Raw genomic sequence first — 25412 nt, 5'->3', positions numbered from 1 at the left:
ATTACTAGTCCTGAAGTAGGCTCTTCAGAATATAAAGTATGGACTTTATCCTATTTCATTGTTTAGAAATTACTAACAGGCTTTATATTTGATATTGATATGATCAGATTTTGGGTCCAAAATAGGCAGGTTACTAAAATCATCAGGTTATCAGTGAAACAAGAGAAATAAAACAATGATACTTTAGGAAGCTCTCACAGTATAAGTAATGTTCTGGAGGTCAAACAGATAAGATTCAAAGTGTTAAAGATAAGATTAAAGGCCTAGGCAACTGATTTCAAAATCTAGGCTTCTTCCATTATGCCTCTCTGTATTTCCAAACATTAATGCAGGGTGGGCTTACAGTTGTTCATGTAGAATATAATAATGAATACATAATAATACAAGAATAAACTCTGTTTTGTGTACTCACAACTGTAAACATACTTTTGCCCTACTTGTATATTACAGGATGCTTGAGAGTATTAATGATCTTCAAACAAGACAAGCTTACTAGGTAGAACAGACTCTACTTGCCTGGACAACTGGGTTGATATCAACACATGATATAATGAGGGTTAATCATTCACTTTAAATGAGGAGGTCACAGAAATGCAAGGTACAGGAAGAACAAATAAGGACACAATAAAAAGAAGTGAAACAGAATTGGGAGCCACTAACATTCCAAAATTTGTCAAATAAGAAATCTGACCTATCGAAATTCCTCTCACAGAGATTCTAAGAGCTCTGACTGATATTGGAGAATGGGAAAAATGATCTAAATTCTGCAGGATGTAAAGTCAATAGACATGCCAGAAAGACCATTAGGAATGAAGCTAGTATTTTCAATTAGGTAGAAAGATTAAGAAAAGCAACAGTTTTAAGATGACATATGAGGTTTCATAACCAAATTTATAGACAAGGTAATATTACACAGTAATATTACCTGCAAGTTTGCCATGATTTAGCATCAATCCAGAAATGTAAAATGTTCTATTCTAAACAATAACAGCAAAACCTTTTGCTACACTTGTAAGCAGGATCATGACAGATGGTATCAGTTGAATCATAGAGAATTTCCTACAATTCTACAGTAGATTCAGGAGTTATTGAGAGGGAAACCCTGCCTACAAGTGGGAATGAAAAATTCTGGAGTTTGGGGCATAATATGTTTGGGTGGGGAATACTGGTCAGTAGAATACATACAGTCATAGTTCTGCATTCCTTGGCAGAGCCAATCAGAGCAATTGCATATTTAATGCCAGTGCCTGGCCAAGGGGATGGGTGAAACTGCAATCTACCCTGATTGGATCAGACTTACCAGTGGAAGGGGATCTAGAGATTACTTACCAAACAGCAAACCCTGATTTTGGATTACCCACAGTTAGTGCTTTTTACTACATTCATCTGTGTGAACTTTTTTTCCCTATTTGCTCCAAAATTCTTCACAGTCCAGCAAACTGTTTTGATTACAATACAAGCTAGTTCAGTGAAAAATTGCCCATCATGGAGTAAAGAATGGATTGGATAATATTCCTAGGCAAAGACTTAGAGAGTTTAACCAAGACTCCTTGGTTAATTTTCAGAGTAGATTATAGGCACAGAGGAAATGAAAAGGCAACTCAGTTACCAGAATGTAAGACTACAGAATGATAAACATGTAAATAAATAGTTAACACATAAGAAAAAGAATAAGAGACCTGGAGTTGGATAGCTTTAGTTCAAATTCAGATCTGTCAACTATTAATAAAATAAACAAAAATAAAATTAGGTATGTTAATTAACATCTCTCTTCCTAAGTTTTCTCATACGTAAGTGAATAGAACCTATTATTCAATAACTTTTAATGAGAATAAACAAAGTAATACACAGTAAAATGTTTAGCAAAATTTGCAGTCCCAAGAAAGGGCTTCCTCAATCTTTCTCCCTCTTTTTCATTTGTTGTTTATACACACACACACACAACTTGAGCCAGACATTTAACATTTTTAAGCCTCAGTTTTTTACATTTTCAAAATTGCATTACATTGAGAATGAAAATTAAATATTAAATTATTGAATACAATATACAATATTTATTATACATAAAGCACAAAATTCAATTATTAGTAAAGTGGGTGGCAATATTAGTAACAGAAAATTACAATAATAAAATATAGGAATAAGCAACAAATCATACAAACAGATATGACGGATTTACTAAAGTTTTTAGACCATTCAGACAAGATTTAAATATTCAAGTAGGACTCCAAATAATTGTAAATGGAGCACAGTATTCACACTGATGAAATGGTGAACACAAAGGTTGGAGGCAAGAACACAAATGAGTGTGCCTGGGAGAAGGAATAGATGAGCGAGACTACAAACTGATATGCAGGGTAATATAATGGAAGGTGCATCTGAAGAGACAGTTTGGAAGCTGATCATAAAGGATCTCAAATGGCAGGATAAATAGATAGCAAATTAGGTTTCACTAGCTCTTTAAAAAATAGCATTTTATTGACACAATTTACCAGCAACAAGCCAGCCTAAGAATTGACTTCCACTTCCACCACCTACCTCACAGTATTGATACAAATACCGCATGGCATTACCTATAAAAAACCTACTGTATCCTTGGAGTTTAATAAACAATAGATATAATTATAAAGCATGTATGAGGGCATTTTAAAATATACCAGATTTTATATCCTGTAGAATATAAACATGTGAAATTATTATCTAAAAGGGTTATGTAGAATATGCATTATCTTAACATCAGATCTTTAAATTTCATATATTTATAGCAATAATTAAAAACTGTTATCCCAGTGAGAAATAACATAAATGAAAGTCTTGCTGGTTGTAGAGTCTGATTTCAAAAGCAATGGTTAATGATTAATAAATATAGGTTGGGGTGAGGGATTTTTAGTAATAAATTCACAATTAGTTAATAAAGCACTATAAACTCAGGTGGTAAAGGTTGACATAGCACATGGAAGAGTTATAACACCAATAAAGTTATCAAGAGTTTTTGAACTAGGCGAGGTTTCAGTTTGGCAGTTGCCAAGACATAAAGTCATTTATTTCTTATTTGATACGCTATAACTGAGCATCTACTATATATGTAAAAGCACTTTGGTTGTTCTTGCTGTGATCATACAGAAATGACAAAGTCAAAAATTCTGAGCCAGCTTCAGTTGTCTCTTCAGCAAAAACTCACAGCCTTCCTGTTTGCTAACAAATGGTGCCCAGAGCTATACAAATTCTACTGAGTAGTCTGGCAAGATGTCAAATAGCACAGAGCTGGTTTCCCCAGCCTAAGAGAAGCACCCACATTTCCTTGGGGATATGTTGCCCACAGCTCTCAGCTCAGAATATCAATCAAGAATCAATTGTACCACATCCTCCCCATCTTCCTGCCCTCTTTCTATCAGTAACAGCCTTCCTGCTCCCAGGCTAATGCCTCAGCTGCCAGCGCTTACTCTAAGGCCGCCTCTCACAGAGAAGCAAAGTCAGTCTAGAGCAGTGCCAGTCACACCACCGCTGGAACCAGACTTTACTTCCCCCATGGCGACAGCTCCACAAGCTACTATTTTGAATCAGACCTAGTATGAATGCCACAGACAAACAGAATTTCTACTGGACAGAATGAAAATTTCTAACAATAAATGTTGTTATACTGTGCAATTCTTTAAATATGATTTATTCTTGTTTGAATTGGCCAACTTAACCCAATATAAACAATTATATTGGCCTATTAGTTCTCCCTAATAGTTTGCCCCTGAATCAGTGTTTTCATTCAGAAGGTCTTTTTTTGAGAGCCTACTGAATTCTAATAACAACTATAAATATAAATAAGAGATAGTTTCTCCTCTGGAAGAGCACTTAGTTTAATGGCTATGAGAGTCAAGCAAAAACATAATTTCAGAGAAACAGGCAAAACCTGAGTTAAGGGACAAGAAATTGCCTAGGATGTTAATCTATGCTGGGCAATGAAGTATCTGAGTATTAGAAAAATCCCTGTGAACATAAGAAAAACAAAACCATTGCATTTACTAGTATTATCTAGCCAGAGTTACAAGCAAAGGTGGGTGAAATGGTTGCTTTGATGTGTTACTGGGAGTGGGAAGATAACACCTGCAAGGGGAATATTATTTAGACTGAACTGATTCTGAATCAGGCTAATTACAAAATTTCTGTTTCACTTGATGGAGCACAAATATTAGAGCTGAATGGTTATGAATGATAGAGGAGAGGCTGTATGCTACCCCAGCCTCCTCCCATCATATTTTCCCTCTATACTATACAGGTACTCTCCTGTAAATAAAAATGAAACAAATATTACTTTAAGAGTTAGCTTCATACCTTCTTTCTCCTCAACCATATCCATACTTAGGTATAAGATTTAAAAATTTGCTTCATAATTTACTGATATCATTGCAGGAAAGGGAGCAGGATTCTATTTATCCCTACTGATTAGGCTACAAACCTACCTGCATCTGAATCTCATTTTCTGAGTTGGCCCTGTTAATCTAATAGGAACACGTCTCTGCCTGTGCTGTGGCTCTCACCCTCCTCTCCTTTAAATTCCCATCCTTTATTTATTTGTGCTTTCCCTCTCATTGTCTATCTCTCTTTCTTTCTCCCCAATCTCTCCACGTTTTTATTCTGGATTTTTCATTTAGAAAAACAAAATAAACTTCCTACCAAGTCACAATATGACTTGGCTCCTGTCCTTCCCTCCAAAATCAATACATCTTCATCTACTGACCACAGCCACTTTCTCATCTCAGACACACCAAGTCTTGTCTCCTTTTTGAAAATTTATACTTGCTTCACCCTCAGCCTATCGGAATCATCCAAAAATCATCCTTCACAATTATTTTATAGTTTGCTATTTTTATATATAATTGGGCAAAAATAGCTTTGATTGGATGGTTTGGTACCCTGTTCCAGTATTCTAACTTTGTTCAATCAACATCTAACACTATGGCACTTGGGCCATATATTTTTCTTATAACCAGATACTTCACTAACAACATAATGAAAATTAGAAATGTGTTCCATTGGTAAAACTAATGGTGTTCAAGACATGTGGATTAGTTAAAATATTTGAGATATTTATTCTTTAAATGAAAAGGGTATATGAACCAAAAAAGGCCTCTACCCTTCACCTTTTAGAAAGACACTCAACACTTGATTCTAAAAGGGCCACGTTCAGTCATGATTTCAGAAGATTTTGTATCTGACAATGATTAGAAAGTTAACTGAATCTTCACTGTAGTTTGAAAATTTTGCCTTAATTTTTTTATTTATTACTTTACCAGAGCATGTAAAAAGACAGAAAACTGAGCACTAGAGATCAAATAGAATCATTGTAGGATTTTTCTTTTTTATTCCCCTTCACTAGTATATTTTCCCTGATAAATGATTGTACTGAGAACCTCCACACCTCTGTTAAATACATTATAGTGAACTTAATATTCTATTGCTTTCAGCGACAAAAGTTTACTATTCTTAGAAATTCTTGTCCAGGCAAACAACTTTAGTTGTTGTTATAGAAACATATCAAACAACCCAGTGATTATTAAGTTAAAGGCCTCAATAGAGTGTCAAGACTCATTGAATCTCTCAGCTCAAAATCCTTGGTTTGCTATTTTCATCAGTATTAAACCAGTATACCGCAATCAAAACCAAACCCTAATCAAGTCCTCACATTAAAAGACCGACATGAACCAAGCTTCAAATTCTCAATAAAAACCAACCTTGCTCTTCTGCATCTGAGATACTACCAAAACTAGGGTAAATTAGCATTCTCCCTTCTACTTTACCAAGGTGAGAAATAAATTAAGCTATCTCCTGTCAGCAAATTGTGTTGGAGATATTCAAATATAAATGCAATGTACTATACTATAAGACTAGCTTTTATTTTGATTGGGCAGAAAATTGGAGAGGGAATAACTAGTCTTTACATATACAAAAAATAACTAAATAACTTCAACTCCATAACTTTTTAGAGCCACACTCACTATTGTTGTTCACTTATTATTGTTATAGGATATAAAAAACAGTCTATAATACTTACATTCATTTGTAAAAACAATCTCATGTACATATTATACAGGCAAATAAATTAGTAAACCAAACCAATAACTCAATAATTTGAGGATACATTATTGATGAACCAATTCTCATTCCAGTTTATGTGTATAGTTTACATCAAAGGGATTTTATATGCTTGAATTATACCAAAAATTGTTCACCTGAGCTTCACATGGTTACTACATAGAATTTACAGTCAGAAAAGGTGGGGAAATGCCTATTATTTCATACATTAAAAATATTGGATTTTAAGCTTTTATCATGCCAAGATAAAAAATTACATGGGCTTACCATGACCAAGTGGCTCATTTGGTTAGAGTGTTGTGTCCATAAGCCCAGGTTGTAGGTTCGATCCCCCATCAGGTTATGTATAAGAATTAACAAATAAATATATAAGTATGTGAAACAACAAAATGATGCCCCTCTCTCTAAAATCAATTAAAAATCAATAAAAATAAATTACATGAGCTTTTTACAAGTTCAATAAACAGAGAAAACATTGAAAAACAAAGAATGGGGTTTAACTAGTTGGATAGAGTATTTTCCATTAACTTGAATGAGAGGGAATAAGACTATGAATTCCCTACTGAGATAAATAGTGAATTCCTGTTTTGGAAAAATAAGGGGAAAGTAAAATAAATCTGTGTATTCTAATCGTATGTCTCCAGTGATTCTGAAACATGACCTCCAAATTCTTTGACAGTCCTCACTTTAAGAGTTGCAATCTATGGTTATTGCCTTGAATATTAGGTGATTAGTGATTGTTTAAGCAATAAAAGAGTGATGTCATTAGTCCTCTTGAAAGGATTGTTCTCCACAGGCAGCCTAATCAGGAAGCTACTTCTGCAAACCTACCACCATAATACAAGAAACCAAGACACATAAAGAGACTACATGCAAGCACTCCTGTTGAAAGTCTCAGCTGACAGCCAGTATTAATCAGCAGACATGTGAGCAAAGGAGCTTCCATATAGCTTCAGTCCCCCACTCATCAAGTTACCCTCACCATGGAAGTCATCCCAGTTAAGGGTGCGGATGTCACAGCATACATACCTCTGCTGAGACCTTCCTGAACTTCTGACCCACAGAATCCAAGAGTATAATAAAATAGTTGTTTTGTGTAACCAAATTTTGCAGTGGTTACAGAATAATAGTAATGGGATTCATGACTCAATTTAATCAATTTTTATAAGAATTTATTGTAAATAAAGCCAGCCTGATAGTGCAAACACATACTAATATCACCTATCACTGTTACATAAGTACATCTTTTAATCACCAAAGTGGACAAAGGAATGTAGGCTATTTCAATTTCATAGATATGAATTTAAATAATTGTGTAATGGATTTCTTAAGAATCCCATGTTTTTTAAATGTCAAACCCAAGACGTAAACCCAAGTTTTCTTCCAAATCTGCTGTCAGAGTTACATCTTCAGAATATACCCCACAAAGGTATTACTTACTGGTTGTTAACCTACCAATAATACTGAGCAGAGGATTCTCAATGAAGATGGTTATATAGTCTGATTCTGCTATTTTTGAGTAAAGATTACTGTATAAAAGGTTGCGTGCGGTAATCTGTACAGTTTTTTGTGTGCATGTTGGTCTCCAATTTTAATGGTTATATAGGCATGCATTCTCCAACATTACCTGCCATAATGCCAGCTGGGATACCTAGTTGTGCAAATAAATTCCATAATGAAATTGAACTGACTCTATTGGGTTAGACAAAGATAAAGACATTAAAGTGCTTAGCACATTGCTTAGCATAAAGAAAGTTCTTAACAGAGACAGTTCATAACCAACATCATTGCTATAACATGCCTATTTAAAAAGGTAATAAAATAGCCCTTGGCCTGTGTGGCTCAGCTGGTTGGAGTGCCATCCAGTAATCAAAAGGTTACAGGTTCAGTTCCTAGTCAGGGCACATACTTAGGTTGTGAGTTTGACCCCTGAACTGAATGCATACAATTCCTAGCCCAGGTGCATATGTGAGGTGACCAATTGATGTTTGTTTTTTTTTTTCAAAAAAAAGTAGTAAAATACCTTTGCAGGAAAAAAATGGTTTAAAAAGAAAAAAACATTTAAATAAAAACAAGGAATCTCTTCTGGGATTTTCCCAGTGGCACAACATCATTTGCTTCCTCAAATTTATTATCATTGAAATATAAAGTCAGTACCATAACCTAGGCATTGGGTGAAGTGCCTGTACAGGAAAACAATTTTACTCTTCCCCAAAACCCTTGAGGTACATATCACTATCCCCCTTTTATAGATGAGGAAACTGGGTTTTTGAACATTTAAGTAACTTGTTTAGGGTCAATGAGGCTAGACAGTACAAAGCCAGGAGCAGAAATAAGTTTTGTCTATACACAAAGTCTATTTATCTAATTATCAGTTTTCTTCATGTGCTTTAATAGTTTGAAATTTGGAATTTAATTTTATCTGAATTAGTTGGCCATGGTGCACCATTCAATATAAAGAGATATCTTTAATTATTTTAGACATACATTTGTATCTAATTTAATGTAACTAGAATTGATGTTATGCAGAGTTTTTTGGAGACTGACAAATTTTTAAAATAAATTTATTTGCATTTATCTTTTATAACATATAGTTTGGTATTCCTTTTTAGAAATGTAACTTTCAAATGTACTAACTGCTCCCACTGGATTTTTTCTTTACTTTCATATATTATAATATATTTATATATGTATATGCATAAATTTATAAACCTTTTTCAGAATTATCAAATAATGAGTAAACCCCACCTTCTGGATTTGAAAGAAAACTAAACTTTAGTATTAAATACATGTATTAATGCTCACTCTGATTCCATTTTTTAAAAATTGAGGTAAAAGTTTATTGATACTCTAATATAATAAATTACTTGAACATAAAGTTTCAATGGCACTTTTATTGTTCATCTGGATGATTTAGAATAATATTATCAAAATAATCTATTTCTTACTACCTTCCTTACCTAGTATCATGTGGACAGAGCCAAAATATAAATTTGGTTCTATAGAAGTTAAACATAGAATGATGATTTCAATACCATTCATTCATTTGGTCTCATCTTTGTCTGTAAAACCACCCAAAAAAGGAAAGATTTTATATTGTCCTAGTCTTAACCTAAACAGATACATTCTGCCAATACTGCAGGGTGAGATTTTGGTACAAATCTCAACATCCTGTTTAAGCTCACATTTGGGTTTAAAGAAATAAATAACAATCATAGATTCATCAAATCCATTATGTAAAACCTTCTAATTTATAAAATAATAAACTACAGATTTAACTGTTTATTTTCTCTTCCAATGCATTAGGCTAACAATTTTAGTATAGTTTTGAAAGCAGTTTTGTATATTTTACTGTATTTTTGTGTTTCTCAGATTTTTATTTATTTAAAATATTTTATTGATTATACTATTACAATTGTACCAATTTTTCACCCTTTGCTCCTCTCCACCCAGCCACCCCACTACCTCCTGGATGCCAGGCAATCCCCATACTGTTGTCCATGTCCATGGGTCATGCATATATGTTCTTTGGCTATTTCATTCACCTTCTGTTTTATTTTAATGAACTCTCTAGAAAAGGAAAAGAGGAATGACTGGGGAATTCTTCCTGAAAAATATATGCTATTTGACTGAGATAAAAAGAGTATATTTATTGAATGAACTTTTTCCTTCTCCCCCATGTAAACCTACATATACACTCAAGTCTGTACCTAATATTTACCAATCCCTACTTAATCAGAGGTTAATATCCTGATGTTATTCCTCACATAACGCTCCCTGAATGTTTTTGTTTTTGCTTAGTAAATGATCAACTTAATAGACATCTGGTAGCTAATTAAGTGATTTATCAAATTGAATCAAAACCTAAATCTCTTATCACTAAAGCTATGATTTTCCAAAGAACTCTGCCTCTACACCAAGGATATCTCTCTAAAAGAAGAAAAGTGAACACTTCCTAATTTTTAAAGGATGAATCAAAGCAAGGCATCAGTTGGCCTCTACCAACCACACCAGAAACAGACCTCAATTGCATTTGCCTTACTCTTTTTTCAATCAGTTGTTGAGAAGCTTTTCCACTAAGCCTGCTGCTGCCTGCGGGAGGGGAGTGTTTTCTTTCTCTGCTGGCTTCTCATACCTGGCAGATATCGAGGTTCACATCATGTCAAATTTGCCTGCTATTTATTTGAATTTGTGCCATCCTTCCTCCTAGGAATTCAATTATTGTTCTTGAAAATCCATTACTAACTCTGATTTGTTGCAAGAAACAGTCAACCACTACATAGGGCTCAAGTACTATGGAGAAAGGCTCATCCTATTTCTTCAAGAAGATGGTCAGATGACAATTTTGAGGAAAATCATTAGGTATGTAAATACTTTGAGTAAATATTTAGGTGACTGTTTAAACTAGCATCTTTTAAATATGAGTACAAAATATATTAGCATTAGTTTCTATTGAATACAAGTATTACATATAATGATTTCTTAACTGTACTATACCTAATTAACATATTAACTTATTAACTATGATTTATGTTATTTTAATATAGAAGATAGTTGAGCACTTTTCCAGTTAACTGTAACTGACTTTTTAATGAAAGCAAAGCACTTCCTCTATTCTATTCATTGCTTCTTCTTTATCATTAATGAGCAGGACTGAACAAGAAATGCTTAAGCATAAGGTATGTGTCTACCTTTGGTCTACTAATCATTACCTATATGACCTTATGCAGGTACTCAAATCTTTAACACTTTCTTCAACTGGACAGGTAAGATACAAATACGATTTTTGCCTAGCTCACAAGGTTATAGAGATTATAACATAAAACCAAGTATAGAACAGTGTTATACTATAAGTGGATTAAATTCTTGAAGATATAATGTCAATGACTAACAATTACTTAATTATCTCTCCTTGTCTGACCACTCTTGGAAAAATTCTAATCATAGGGCATGACATTATTTGACCAGACTTGGTGGGCTTGCTCAGTAGAGAAAGCACTATCCATACAAAAATTTTAAAAAATCAGTGCATTTTATTAATTCTGTGGTTATATGAGGAAGAGATACTAGTTTAATTACACAAGAACTTGGCCAAAATCTTAAATATCTGAGAATGAGATACATGTCCACAGGTCTTTGAAAAGCAGCAACATACTTTTTTAGAATACAGGAGAGACACACAAGTACAAGCTTGTGGGCATGCCCAGGGATGATCTACGTGGTCTCACACTATCACACACTATCATCTTTGACTAATGGTGTTGCCCTGTGCAAGCAGCTAAATTAGAGTTACCAATGGCTGGAACATGGAAGGGGTAGCCCATCACATACCCAAAACATATTGGTTCAAGGTATTGAAAGAAATCTCTCTCCGATTATTACTTCCATACTAAGCTAACCGAAAAGGGACTTCAGTTATCATACACAACAGCAAATGCAGATTGTACATCCAGCAATGTCAATAAACCAACAGTAGCAACAACAACAAAAACAAGAGGAAGGCACAGTAAAAAGCACTAAACATAGGACAGAACACGATTTCTAGAGAAGCAACACTGTATTATTGATTTCCAGTTTTATTGAGGTATAATCAACATATAAGTTTACACCTTGTGTAAACTTAAGGTGTACAGCATGTTGGTGTGATGTATTTATATGTAACAAAGTGATTACTGCCATCATGTTAGCTAACCCCTGCAGCACAAAATTATTTTTTTGATGTGAATATTTATGATTACTCTTGTAGCAACTTTTAAATATATAATACAGTGTTATTAACTATAATCACTATGTTCTTCATTATAACCTAAAACTAACTTATAACTGGAAACTTATATACTTTGATCAACACCCCTCTCATATTTTCCCCCACTCCCTAGCCCCTGGTCTAAGTCACTTTTTATGAGTTTGGCTCTTTTAGATTTCACAGTTAAGTAACATCATACCGTACTTGTCTTTCTCTGCCTGACATGTTTCACTGAGCATTATGCTCTCAAGTTTTATTCATGTTTTAAATGGAAACATATCCTTTTTTAACTATTATTCCACTTTGTGGATATACATAGATAACTAATGTTTTATAAATATGGAAATAAAATGATATATACAGGGTATAGCAAAAGTAGATTTACAGTTGTTTGTATAAAAATGCAATACTTAATAAATGATACAAGAATACACTCTGTTTTGTGTATTCATAATGCAAACCCATTTTTGCTTTGCCCTGTATAACCTCACACATACTTTACCCATTCTTCCATTTATAGACCCTTGGCTGTTCTCAATAATGCTGCAATGAACATATGAGTGCAGACATGTTTTTGAGGTCTTATTTTCATTTCCTTTGGATATGTACCCTGAAATAGGACTGCTGGATCATATGGTAGTTCTGTTTTTAGGTTTTTTTGTGGGGTTTTTTTGAGGACTAGCCATACTGTTTTCCATAGTTACTGCCCCAATTTACATTTTATACCAATTTACAACATTGCAAAAGGGTTTCCTTTTCTCTGTGTCTTTGTCAATACTGTTACCTCTTGTCTTTTCAGTAACAGTGATGCTAACAGATGTGAGGGGCAATCTCATGGTTTTAACACTTTTCTGATGGTTAGTGATGTTGAACCATGTACCTTGTACCTTCATGTACCTTTTCACCATGTGTATGTCTTCTGTGAAAAAATGTCCATTTGATTCCTCTGCCCATTTTAAAATCAAATTGTATTTTCTTTCTTTTGAGGTCTTTACATATTTTAGATATCAACACCTTATTGACTATGCTGTCTAAAACATTGTCTCCCATTCCATAGGTTGCCTTTCCATTTTGTTGATGGTTTCCCTTGCTGTGCAGGTGCATTTTAGTTGGATGTAGTCCCACTTGTTTGCTTTTGCTTTTCATTTCAAATCTAAAAGCCATATGTTGCCAAGACTGATGTCAAGGAGCTTATCCTCTACTTTTTCTTTGAGGAGTTTCATGGTTTCATGTCTTACCTATTGATGTCTTTAAATATTTTGAGCTGGTTTTTATGTATAGTGTAAGTTAATTTTTTTTCATATGGTTATTTAATGTTCCCAACACCATTTATTGAAGAGACCATCTTTTCCCCATGTATATAATTTGCTCCTTTATCATAAATTAATCATATATGTATGGGTTTATTTCTGAGGTCTCTAATTGTTCTATTTGTTTTTATGCCAAAGCCATGCTTTTTTGATTAGTATAGTTTCATAGTACAGTTTGAAATCAGAAAGTGTGATTCATCCAGCTTTGTTTTTCTATCTTAAGATTGCTGGGAATAATTAACATTTTAAAGTATCTATGCTATCCAAAACAATTTATAGATCACTGTATTCAGAATTCCAATGGCATTTTCAAAGAAACAGAAAAAAGAATAAAATTTGTATGAAACCACAACAGTCCCCAAAGAGCCAAAACAATGTTTTTAAAATTTCTATTTTTAATCAAAAAATGCATTTCTGTTTGTAACTTTTTTCCTACTATAAATGATATTTCATAATGCAATAAATGTAGAACTGTGTTAATGGGATTATGATATATAAATAAGTAATGTGTATGGCAATAAGAGTAAAAAGGAGGAGGAAAAAATAAATATATTGGAGTAAATGTTTTTACATTAACATCAAATTGTTGGAACTAGATAATTTTAAGTTAAGATGTAAATATAATTTCCAGAAAAACAAGAAAATGTCTCAATATATATACTAATAGACAAACATATAATCATACCTTATACTAGAAAATATCATAAAATAAGGGAATAGTTAAAAATAGAGGCATGAAAGTTAATAGCATAATGGCAGATATAATTCCACTGGGTCAGTAACTACATTAAAAAGTAAATGGAGTAAACACTTTGTATCAGCCAGGGTTCTACAGAGAAATAGAATCAATATCTGTTGAGACATATTTCATGGAATTAGCTGGTAGGACTGTAGGGGCTGGCAGGCAGGCAATTCAGGTAGAAGCTGACACTTTAGTTTTGAGGCAGACTTTCTTCTGCTCTTGCTCTTAAGGATTTTAATCTATTAAATGAGGCCCATCTATATTAATAAGGTTAACACCCAATGTTTTAATCAATTGATTGTAGATGCTAACTTTATAAAAAAAAGTCTTCACAGCAATATCTAGACTGGTGCTTGATTAACTACCTGGGTATTAGAGCTTTGCCAGGTTGACACATAAATGTAACTACCACAACCTTTTACTCTTGTTAACCTGGCACCGGTATGCATCTCCTTAAACAATGCTTAATCTCCAAATAAAACAGTATTTCCATGTAATGTGACAGAACGACCCTGTATACAACTATAGACGTACTAAACCCAGAGAAAGTGTCTATTCCAGTCAGAACAAAGTTCTGTCATTTTCATTATGGAAGAATCTAACGTCATCGACCTGATCCCAGGTAGCTGGCTGATTAGCCCAGGGAATGGTACCATACTCAGTGTTGGTCTCTGTGGGCAGAATGGGCAATCACCTGTGGCTGCAGCCAGGTAAGCATTGGTTAGTATTTCACTGGTTTGTGTTGCTGAGCTCATAATAATTTCATTTATGGGCATTTTTTTTTTCTGAGCCCATTAGACAATGACAAAAAATGCCTGGGGAAAAGGCTGACTGATACACACAGGCCATCCTATCCACTAGATTATTAAAATCTTTTTCTGCTGAGGTAACACTTTGCTGAGCATTCATATGAAACACAAATATTTTCATATTCTTTGTCCTTTCAGAGAGGTCTATTTACATGTATTTTCCTGAGACCTTCTTATCGGCAGTTTTCCAATCATGTTCCATCCAAGTTGCTGATCACTGAGACAAATCATAGGCCACAGCCTAGAAATCAATATACATTGTTACACAGACATGGCTAGTTTTTTCAAGCAAAATGAAAAACTACATACGTTGAGCTCAAGATTCTATCGACTAAAAGAAATGTCCTTCACCACTGTCCTTCGGGGATGTTCCAGAAAAGACTGTTGTGCTCCAGTTGTCCATTTTGGGGATGGTGCTTACATATATTACAGAACAAAGGGGCCAGGAGGGGTACACCAATATACTATTACTGAAAGGACTGTCCCCCCAGTTTCATTATGTCTGCCACCTTATAGGAAAGATGTCTCTCAATGCCAGAGATTTGTGAAAAGAAAAGGAAATGTTTATTTAAAGCTATACAGACTTAAAGTAGTGACCTAATATCTTCATTAAAATATCAAACTCTTTTACAATACCCACAGATGCCCACAGTGCTTCCTTCTCCCCCTGCCCTAATTCAGGGTACCATAACACCGGAGAAGAAGCAAACGTCCATATTTCAGGCCTCTGGCACCATCAGCTGTGTTGCCGTCCAGGCAGGATCTCTAATTAATCCATATCCATGTGGCACCTTCTCATGCCTACTGGTAAGAGTTTTTTCACCCTTCTTCCAGTCTCTCCTGCTTCCCAGGCCGTGCAACCAAAGGGAGCACCCCAAAACCACATGGTCCTCTTCTACCAAAGGTGTGGGGGTCAACACTCTAGCCAAAACCACATGGTTCTTCTCTCCACTGAAGCTACGGGGGTCTGTACTCTGGCAAAACTGCATGGATCTCTTGTGCAAAGCTGAGGGTGGGGGAGTCGCCACTCTGCCAAAGCTGAGTGGCAACTTTGTGCTAAAGCCTCATGGTGGTTCCCCTACTAAAGCTGCAGGGGTCCCCATTCTGGCAAAGCTGCATGGCTCTCTCCTCAATGGCTGCCGTGTCTGGGTTTAACTCCCCATGCCAATCTTCCTCTGTACCCCCATTTCTGACTCCTCCTAAAATCCATTACACCTGCCAGCATTCCTATATTATTCCAAGTCCACTGGGCTGCCATCATGAGTCTGGGCAGGCGTGGCCCCATGTCATGAAGCCAATCTTCTCCAAGCTCCCACTCAGGTGCTATAACTCGGGGGATCTGCCCCCCAGTTACATCTTGGGAGGAAGTCCCTTTCATGCCCCTGGCTCAGAGCATGACCACAGCTATTTAACATATTCTATGCAACCAGTTAAAGGTTATAGATATGTTAAATGACCATGCCATGGATTAGCTGCAAAGCTGTGGCTGCACAAAACAACTCTGCATGTTTCTGCTCCATGTGTCCCTTCCTCCAACTCACACCTGAGGGGGAAGGGGTGAGGAAATCTTATATGTCTTTCTAATATTTCCTGGACACCTTGAGTTATGGACCCCTTCCAAATCCCTACTTGTGGCCCCCCTCTTGGCTGCACCCTGTATCAATCATATAGAACTACCTGTAAGATCTGTAAACCAGATCCAAAGTTTCTCTTCCTTAGTATCCTTAGCAAAGGGATCTTAGGGAACTCCCTATGAGGCCATAGATACAGGCTGAAAGATGAGAGACAATGTAGCAGGACTGTGAACCATGAGCATTTGGGCCACTTCCTTATGTAACTGCTTTGGGCCTTCAGGGCCTCCTAGAGCTTGATCATACACACACACACACACACACACACACACACAACTTCCATTTGATGATGGAGTGCTTCTGACCACACTCAACTTTAGGCTTAATGGAACATGCAACACATACACATAATAGATGTCTCAGCTTGCATGGTAAATGAGTGGCCCATGTTTAAGGATTTAGTTTCTGTTAAGGTCTAGTAGCAAGTCAAAAGTTGTTCCTTTAAAGAACAGTAGTTATCCACAAAGGATACCAGGGCTTTGCTCAAAAATCTTAAGGACCTGCACTGTGACTTATCTAAAAAGCAGCAATTTTCAACCAGTGTGCCGGAACACTCCGCTGTGCTGTGAGAATTTTTAAAACAGGCAATACCTGACTATTCAGTCAGGGGCTCTGACATTTTTTCCTTTTGATTGTAAAATAAGAAAATGACCACAGCCAACACAACAATGGCCATCCTGGGTGAATGAATCAAAAGTATACCTACTTTTTGCTCACATTGGCAAAAAATACCTATTTTTTGGTGTGCTACAGAATTTTAGTAATAAGTTTGTGTGTGCCATGAGATGAAAAAGTTTGAAAATTGCTGCCCTAGAGAACGACCAGACAGAACTTGGATCTGACATGGACAGTTCAGGCATCAGTGGATCTGGGGATCATTACGGACAAAATGACGCATGGCAGCCTTGACCTGTTTTGGAGCCTGCTCCTGCTTCGGGCCTCACTCAGTAGTTTTTCAGATTACTAGGTTAATGGGCCAAAGTAACACACAGGATGGGTTTGGGTGGTTACTGGGCCCACTGTGAGATGAACTTGAGCTAAACTCTATTGATTATCTAAGTTCATAAGCCCAACTCTGATTGGTAGACTAAAGTGATATTTAGGGTATCCTCAAACAGATAGAGAGGGAGTTTCCACTACTCTAAAAGGCTGACCAGAATAATTCCCACTTCTTCAGAATTTGTGTGTATAAACTGATTCCAGTTTTCAAGGTCCAATTCCTTCCAAATCAATAACCTTATTTAATAGCATACACATGCTGTGAGGTTAGCAATTCAGTTTGCATTGTAATTCAGTGATTCACAGAGTAAGAATCTGGGTCGTGTGGACTAAAAGGGGCCATATACAAAACCCAGTGAGTTCAGGGGAGGCCTGCAAGGCAGGCTTACAAACTCAGAGACCTAAAGTAACCACAAAGGATGGTCTGAAATGAAAATTTATTAACTGAAAGCAGTTTATGGTAGGTAGTTACATCCCAGGCTACAATTTTCCTGACAAAAGTCAATCTTTATTTTAATTAAGCCTGTCTATTGTCTTTTTGCTTCTACAATAACATACTTTTAGAATGTCGAAATAACTTTTTTTCTGAACCCCTCAAAGCACAGAGACTTCATACCAGAGGGAGACCACAGATCTCCTCTTTGTTATTTTAATTGTTGACTGTTTACTATCCTGTACCCACCTGCATAAAAGAAGTATGTGTCTGTCATTTTACTTTTTTCCTAACCCCAGGGGTTTTCCCACTTTGCTTTCTCCATCCTCCCTAATCTACCTCCTGAACATTTCATGTAACCCACCATGTCCTCTCCATTGGCTGTGATGGATAAAGCACAGTGTGGAGCTGCTATTCTGGAGCATTTTGTCAGTCCGTAGAGGTTTTCTTCCCAGCAATCATGGTTAGTTTGGCTCAGATAAACTCATAAAAAAGTTCTTACTGGTCTGGATGTTTCTTACACTGACAGTTTGTTTTTCAAAAATCTCAGCTTCATGACTATGAGAAATGACAGCAGACAAAGAAATGTTTAAGTCATTTATGTGGAGCTTGAGCTAGTAATTTTAAAGCCCTGAGCTACTGCTTTTTCCCCTCTTACTTTTTCTGGCACCATAAGACTCAATCAGCCAAAAATGTTCAATGATATTAAATGTAATGTCACCCAGAACCTTACCTTTTATAAATACTTGATTAGGAGTATCCAATGATGACATTTTTCATACCTGTGCCACAGTCACCATGATACAGCAATTGTCCTCCTTAACCACTGTAAATGGTCATTATTTCCTTTTAATCTAATCACATAAAAGAAGCAACTTTGGACACCCCATAACCAATTTAAAACACATTTTTATGATTCTGTCCCTCTAGAATCATTCTCAGTACCAAAGTCTGTATGCTATCTCAAATCAAAGGAAGGGTTTGGATAAAACTAACATGAAAAATACATGATGCCACTATATGTGATAAAACAATACATATGCTTTAAATTTGAAGATGCAAATAATTTGAACATAAAGGATATATCATGTAAACGGCAAGAAAAAAGGTGCTGTATTTGATCCACAAATATCAGACAAAATAGACTTAAAAAGTGTTACTAAAGACAATAAATGGCATTTAATAGAATTAAAGGGTGAATCTATCATGAAGAAAAAAAATTAGAATAAATATGCATCAAACAACAGTATAAAAATATAAGAAACACACTGGCAGAACTGGAGGGAAGAATAGAGAATTAAATAGTAATGGGAGTATTGCACTTTCAACAATGGAAAGAATACCAAGGAGGGCAGATCAACAAGGAAAGTCAGGCTGTGAACGATGGTATAAACATATGGACCATCTGTTAGAACAAAAAACAAACCTCAATAAAATTAAAATGATTCAAATTATACCAAGTATATTTTCTGAAGAGAATATAATTTATTTACATAATAAAAAAGGAGATTTGGGTACTTCACAAATATATAGGAGTTAAACAATACACTTCTAAAGAACAAGGGTTGAAAAAAGAAATCAAAAGGGATTAGAAAAATCCTTTGAGATGAACTAAAAAAAAAACAAATCATATGAAAACTCATGAATACAGCAAAAGTAGAGTTCATGCATTAGCAGAGTGAAGTGCTTGCTCCCTCTGACCCTACATTATTTCTAGCTACATTATTCCCATGACCTTCAGGCAAATAGCTTCTGCTATAGATATGCTAATTTTAAAGGAATTCTGTTTAAGCCTTGAGTTTCTACAAGAAGCGAAGGTTGATTTAACATCTAAAAATTAGTCAGTGCTATACACCATATCATTATGATAAAAGACAAAAACGTGGTCATCTAAATATATATAGAGTAGGTGTTTGGCAAAATCCAATACCCTTTCATGATAAAAAAAAAAAAAACACCAAACTGTAAGTACTTGGGAGCTTTCTCAACCTAATAAAAAGCTTCTACAAAAACCCCCCACAGCCAATATCATATTTAATAATGCAAGACTGAAAACTTTTTCCATCATGTAGGAAACAAGACAATGATGTCCTTGTACTGGAGGTTCTAGTGAGAATAATTAAGGATGCAAAAGTCATGTGAATTGTAAGGAGATAAATAAAACTACCTGTGTACCAACATGCCAATATGATATGATCTTTTATAGAACATACTAGGAAATCCACACACACATACACACACACAAACTATTAGACTAAAACATTTGCAGTGAACTTGCAGGACACAAGATCCATATATTCATGGGATTATATTTCCATACACTGTTATGGATGAGTATTTCTTTGCTGAGGTCTAGAGCAGGGGTCTGCAAATCCTGCAAGCTAAATCCTATGAGCTCCCTGTATTTGTGAATAAAGTTTTATTGGAACATAGGCCCATTAAGCTATGTACTGTCTGTGGCTTTTACCCCCTACCACAATGATAAAGTTAAATGACTTTGACAGAGACTTTATGACTTTCACAATGTAAACATTGTCACCATATAACCTTTACAGTAAACATTGGCTGACTCTTTCTGAGTTGACTTCAGCACCTTTCTACCTCAAGAAGATGACTGATTTGAAATGGTCAGCTCCCATTACTTGTCATTTGAGAAGGTGTTTCAATAACACACATTAAGGTCTCATCCTAGCTTGGGACTTTGTGACTATTTTCTAAAACAATCCTAAGTTATTACTGCAATAGTTCTAATAATACATTTATTCTGTTTTTAATTCATTTATTTATGCATCAAATATATATTCAATTAGTATTTGACTATGACTTCTATATAGGAATCTATGCAATCAAATATATTATTGATATGAACAAATTTGCATTCTCATGGAAGAGACAGAAGAGTAAATTATGTGATATGTGACATAGTACATACTCATAGGGAGTCTAAAGGATTGCCGTAAAAACTATACACAAATTTATTCCTAAGCAAGGGTAACAAGTAACAGGAGACATCTTAGAGATATTAAGTATCAACTGAAACTTGAAAAAAAATAGAAATTAAAATAAAAATGCTTATGTAAGGCTGTACTGGAGGTAGAAGATAATTGTGATAGGGAGATGCATTAGGAGACTATAACCAATATTCAAGATCTAAGGCAAGGATGTCAAACGCCTTTACACCAGGGACCACACACCAGCCTCATGGTCACCTTCAAAGAGCTGAAATAATATTAGGACTGTATAAATGTAACTACCCCTTAACTGTTAAGGAGTTGAAATTACATTTGGTCATTTGAAGGCAACTGCAAGGCTGATGTGGCCCTTGGTGAAAAGGAGTTTGACACTCTTGGTCTAAGGGATAACAGAGAGTGGAAGTATTGGGTAGGTGTAAAATACATAAGAAAATAAAATGGAAAGACCTGGCGATGATGATAAATTGGAGAAAGGAAAAAAAGGGGAGATACTTATGATAACTCATGTTCTGTTTTTGACAATCTGGAAGGGAGAGGGTGGCTCTACTCACATAAATTGGAAATACAAAGAAAAAAAGTGTGCAGGAAAATTGTAGAGATGTCGGTCAAAGTGTGCAGACTTGCTAGAAGATGCATACGTTTTGAAGATCTAATGACAGCATTGTGTTACAGTTAATGATACTGAATTATTGAATTAAAAAAAGAGGAAACCAACTCACAGAAAAGGAGCTGTTTTTTACTTTTATTCCCAGAATATAGAAAAATTGAGTATAATTCTAAGTGGAACTGATGTTTTACATTTTGATTCATTCATTTGTTCAAAACATACAATGTGCCACACACTACCAGGTCTTAGAACAGATGAACAGAATGAAAACAGAAACTATTGTGGCAAAAAGAAGGCAAGGGAGTAATTATAATGAATTGTGATAAATCTTTCACTGTTATGTAAAAAAAGAAAGAAGAGAAACAAAATTTTTCTTATTGGTAAACAAACAGAGCTCATATTTTCTTCCTCTTATGCCAAAATTTGTTTGTTTGTGTGTTTGTTTGTATGTTTTTTGATCAAGGCTTTGCGGAATCTTTGATTCCCTGACAGAGCAAAAGAACCTCAGTTTCTTTTCATTTAACAAGTGGAGACTCCAAAACTTTTACTGGTTAAAAAGCAAAAAAAGTTATGGTTTTAACAGGAGTTTCCATAGTTTCTAAGGCCATCCTAAACTGTTATCAAGAGCTCTGGAAAAAATCACAGGAAAAAATGTTTAACTTAAATGCTTTAACAAAAGTCAAATATGCTCATTCTCAAACTGCCACACTCAAGAAATGCTGCACTGAACACCTTTCTAAATTTAATAAACACCTAAATAAGATCTTACGGATTCTTTATGCTTGGCTTGCAGTAATGTTTATTGTTGGAGCTGTTAGTTCTATAAATACCCTCTTACTCTTACAATTTTCATATCAAGGGCTTATAAGAAATTATTTCACATGTTAAGGACAGTGGGCTCTGAAATTTACTGTAGATAAAACATGAAGTACCATGTTGTAATATATACAGGCTTATAGAAAAAGGAAGGAGAGTGTGTTAAAAGGAAACAGATGTTATAAAATTATCATTCTCTACCTTTTATTTATTGACTATTGAAAAGACCTCTGTAAACCTAACTTAGTAAGATCTGATACTAGTAGGTTTCAGAGATATCTTGAATATTTCCAAAAAATGCCAAGATTTATTGCTTGGTTTTAATGAACACATACCATGACCTTACCATGAACATGTTTTCTAGGAAAAATGGTTTCTATGCTATTCTGTTGCATCTATGAAATAGGGAAGGGAGAACAGCAGCTGACTGAAGAAGAAAATTTTGGATTGATGCCTGCTCTGGCAGTTGGTTATAGACTGCCCATCAAGGCTTTGATCTTGGGATGGAAAGAAATTAGAACAATAGATCTAAGGTTATCCCCCCAAGACAACATGAATTATAGGCTGCCCTAGTTAATGTACACATCCTTAGAGGCCCTGGAAGTCCACTTAATAAATTTAGGTCAGTGAAGAAGAAAACTCCTGGCACCATAGAGACATTTAGGTTAATTTCAAATTATTAAGGTTGGGATAGTGATCAAACTAAAATTTGCTATGGTGAGTAGCCTCAATAATGGTATAGAAGACTGAAGGTGCCATCTTCTTAAGAAGACTAGAGGGTGCCATTTTCCCATGTGCAAGCAGAATTATACTTGTGACATAAATCTTAATTTTAATGAAAAAAAATACCAAAGAAACAAATGTAGAACACAATGTGACATGAGCACACTATCAGAGTATGTAAAATAAAATTATGTTCATATACAACACATGTTCAGCTATTTCTGCAGTTACCAGCATAATTCAAATGACAAACTCATAATACTTTATCTGCCATAGTCAAAACAAATACAGAATCCCTAAGAGACTTATGGCAACATTACTGTACAATTTTATTATAGTATTGCTTTAAATTTAGAATTTATGGGTTTTCAAAATAGTAGAGAATATGTCTTTAATCAAAGCACTCTAATGGTGGACATGGAAGCTCTTGTTGACTTGAATGAGAACATACCTAGGGATTATGGGGTGAATTGGTAAAAGATGCAAAAATTTCTCCAAAACCCCAACTGCAATCACTGTGCCTATTTAAAACTACCTATGTGGCCAGTCCAGCCCAGTTTAGCTCCCATTATTTAAGTAGTGAGATCTGGAGAAACAGATAAAAACAGGCCTTTATTGTATAACTTTGCTTTTTAATGGAACCTATTTATTGGTAGATTAATATTCCTGGACATAGAAGGCCTTTTCTTCCCCTGGTCGGCAGTAGAAGAGAGAGAGGCTAACTGAGGAAATATGGGTCCCATCACAATTTGTAGAAAGAATGGAAATCTTGAGTCTTTTCATTTTTTGGAAGATATCTGCACAAATGATTATCATTAAAACCCTTTAATTTTGGCACTATGTAAATATAATTATTTCTTTATTCAATCATAGTCTTCTATAGCTTTTAACATGGAGTCGAGTTAAAAATAGGAGAAAAGTAGCCCTGGTTGGTGTGGCTCAGTGGACTGAGTGCCAGCCTGCAAACCAAAGGGCTGCCAGTTCAATTCCCAGTCAGGCACATGCCTGGGTTGTGGCCGGGTCCCTGGTGGGGAGCATTCAAGAAGAACCACACATTGATGTTTCTCTCCCTTTCTGTCTCCCTCCCTCCCCATCTCTAAAAATAAATAAAATCTAAAAGAAAAAGGACAAAAGTAGAAATTAGGGGAGAGTCTTAACATTGCCATTGCAATATAAATGATAATAATAAAGATGATTATTTTGTAGATTTTCTCCCTACTTCTACTTTTGATGATTATTAATAGAATGTTACTATACTACAAATCATATGTATGTGATAAAGAATAAATAGTTCATCTGATATTAAACACTGTTTTGTATATATTATATAAAATATTGTTATTGAAATAATTATTAACCATTCCCAATATCACAATTTTTAAGGCCCTATATATTATTGGCATGTTCATGTGGCATTAAGTTAAAGTTATAATTTAAATGGCTTTAGTTAGGCACAAACACCTGTATGCAAAAATATACTATCAGCTTTATTCATAAATGTGGACATCTGAAAACACCCAATTTCAATCAACTGCTACATGGAGAACCACACTATGGTATAACCATAAAATGGAAAATTACTTAGCAATAAAAATGCATAAATGATTAACATACAAAAACATGATGAATGTAAAAAGTTTTATGCTAACTAAAACATACCAGATGTAATAGACTACATATTGGATGATTCCATTTATTTGACATTCTGGAAAATGTAAAACTATAATTACCAACATCTATCTATCAACAGTTGCTACATATGAGGGGTTGGAAGAAGAGATGGACTAAAAATGGACACAGGAAGGTTTCAGGGATTGTAACAGAACTATATACCTCTGTCAAAATCCATAGAACTGTATAGGTAAAAATAAGTGAATTTTATTACTTGTAAATTATATCTAAATAAACCTGGATTTACAAAAAGTGGTCTTTCAGAAGTTAGGGCGCATGCCTGTCTTACTTGTTCTAAATAAGCAACAAATATATTGAAACTTTATGAGTGCAATTGACAGTGATAATAATGATATAGATGGTGCCATTGTTGACACTGATGATGATTATGTAACATCTGTCAAGGCATATTGAGGAAAAGTAAGGAGTCTTAACAACTAATAGACAAATGTTTGTTTTTTCCTACTTGAAAACATTAAAACATTCTTTTTAAAAAAAACTTATTTTTAGACAGAGAGGAAAGGAGGGAGAGAGGGAGAGGGACATTAATGTATGGTTGCCTGTTTCACACCCTCTACTGGGGACCTGGCCTGCAACCCAGGCATGTACCCTAGATTGGGAATCAAACTGGTGACCCTTTGGTTCACAGGCCAGCACTTAATCCACTGAGCCACACCAGTCAGGACAAAACATTCTTTTATAATTTCAGGGCCTTTGATTTAGCTAAAATTTAGTAGCAGTATAGGCTTGAGTATATACCTTTATATAGTTTCACAGAATTTACTTCCAGATGCTGTTGGAGCACATATATGAATTATTTTACTCTAATCCTGTTGATGACATTGCCACCCACCCTCCCTGACAAC

This window comes from Phyllostomus discolor, chromosome 6 (assembly GCF_004126475.2).
Source record: "Phyllostomus discolor isolate MPI-MPIP mPhyDis1 chromosome 6, mPhyDis1.pri.v3, whole genome shotgun sequence".
NCBI classification, from domain to species: Eukaryota; Metazoa; Chordata; class Mammalia; order Chiroptera; family Phyllostomidae; genus Phyllostomus; species Phyllostomus discolor.
Note: the sequence above shows the minus strand (reverse complement) of the source record.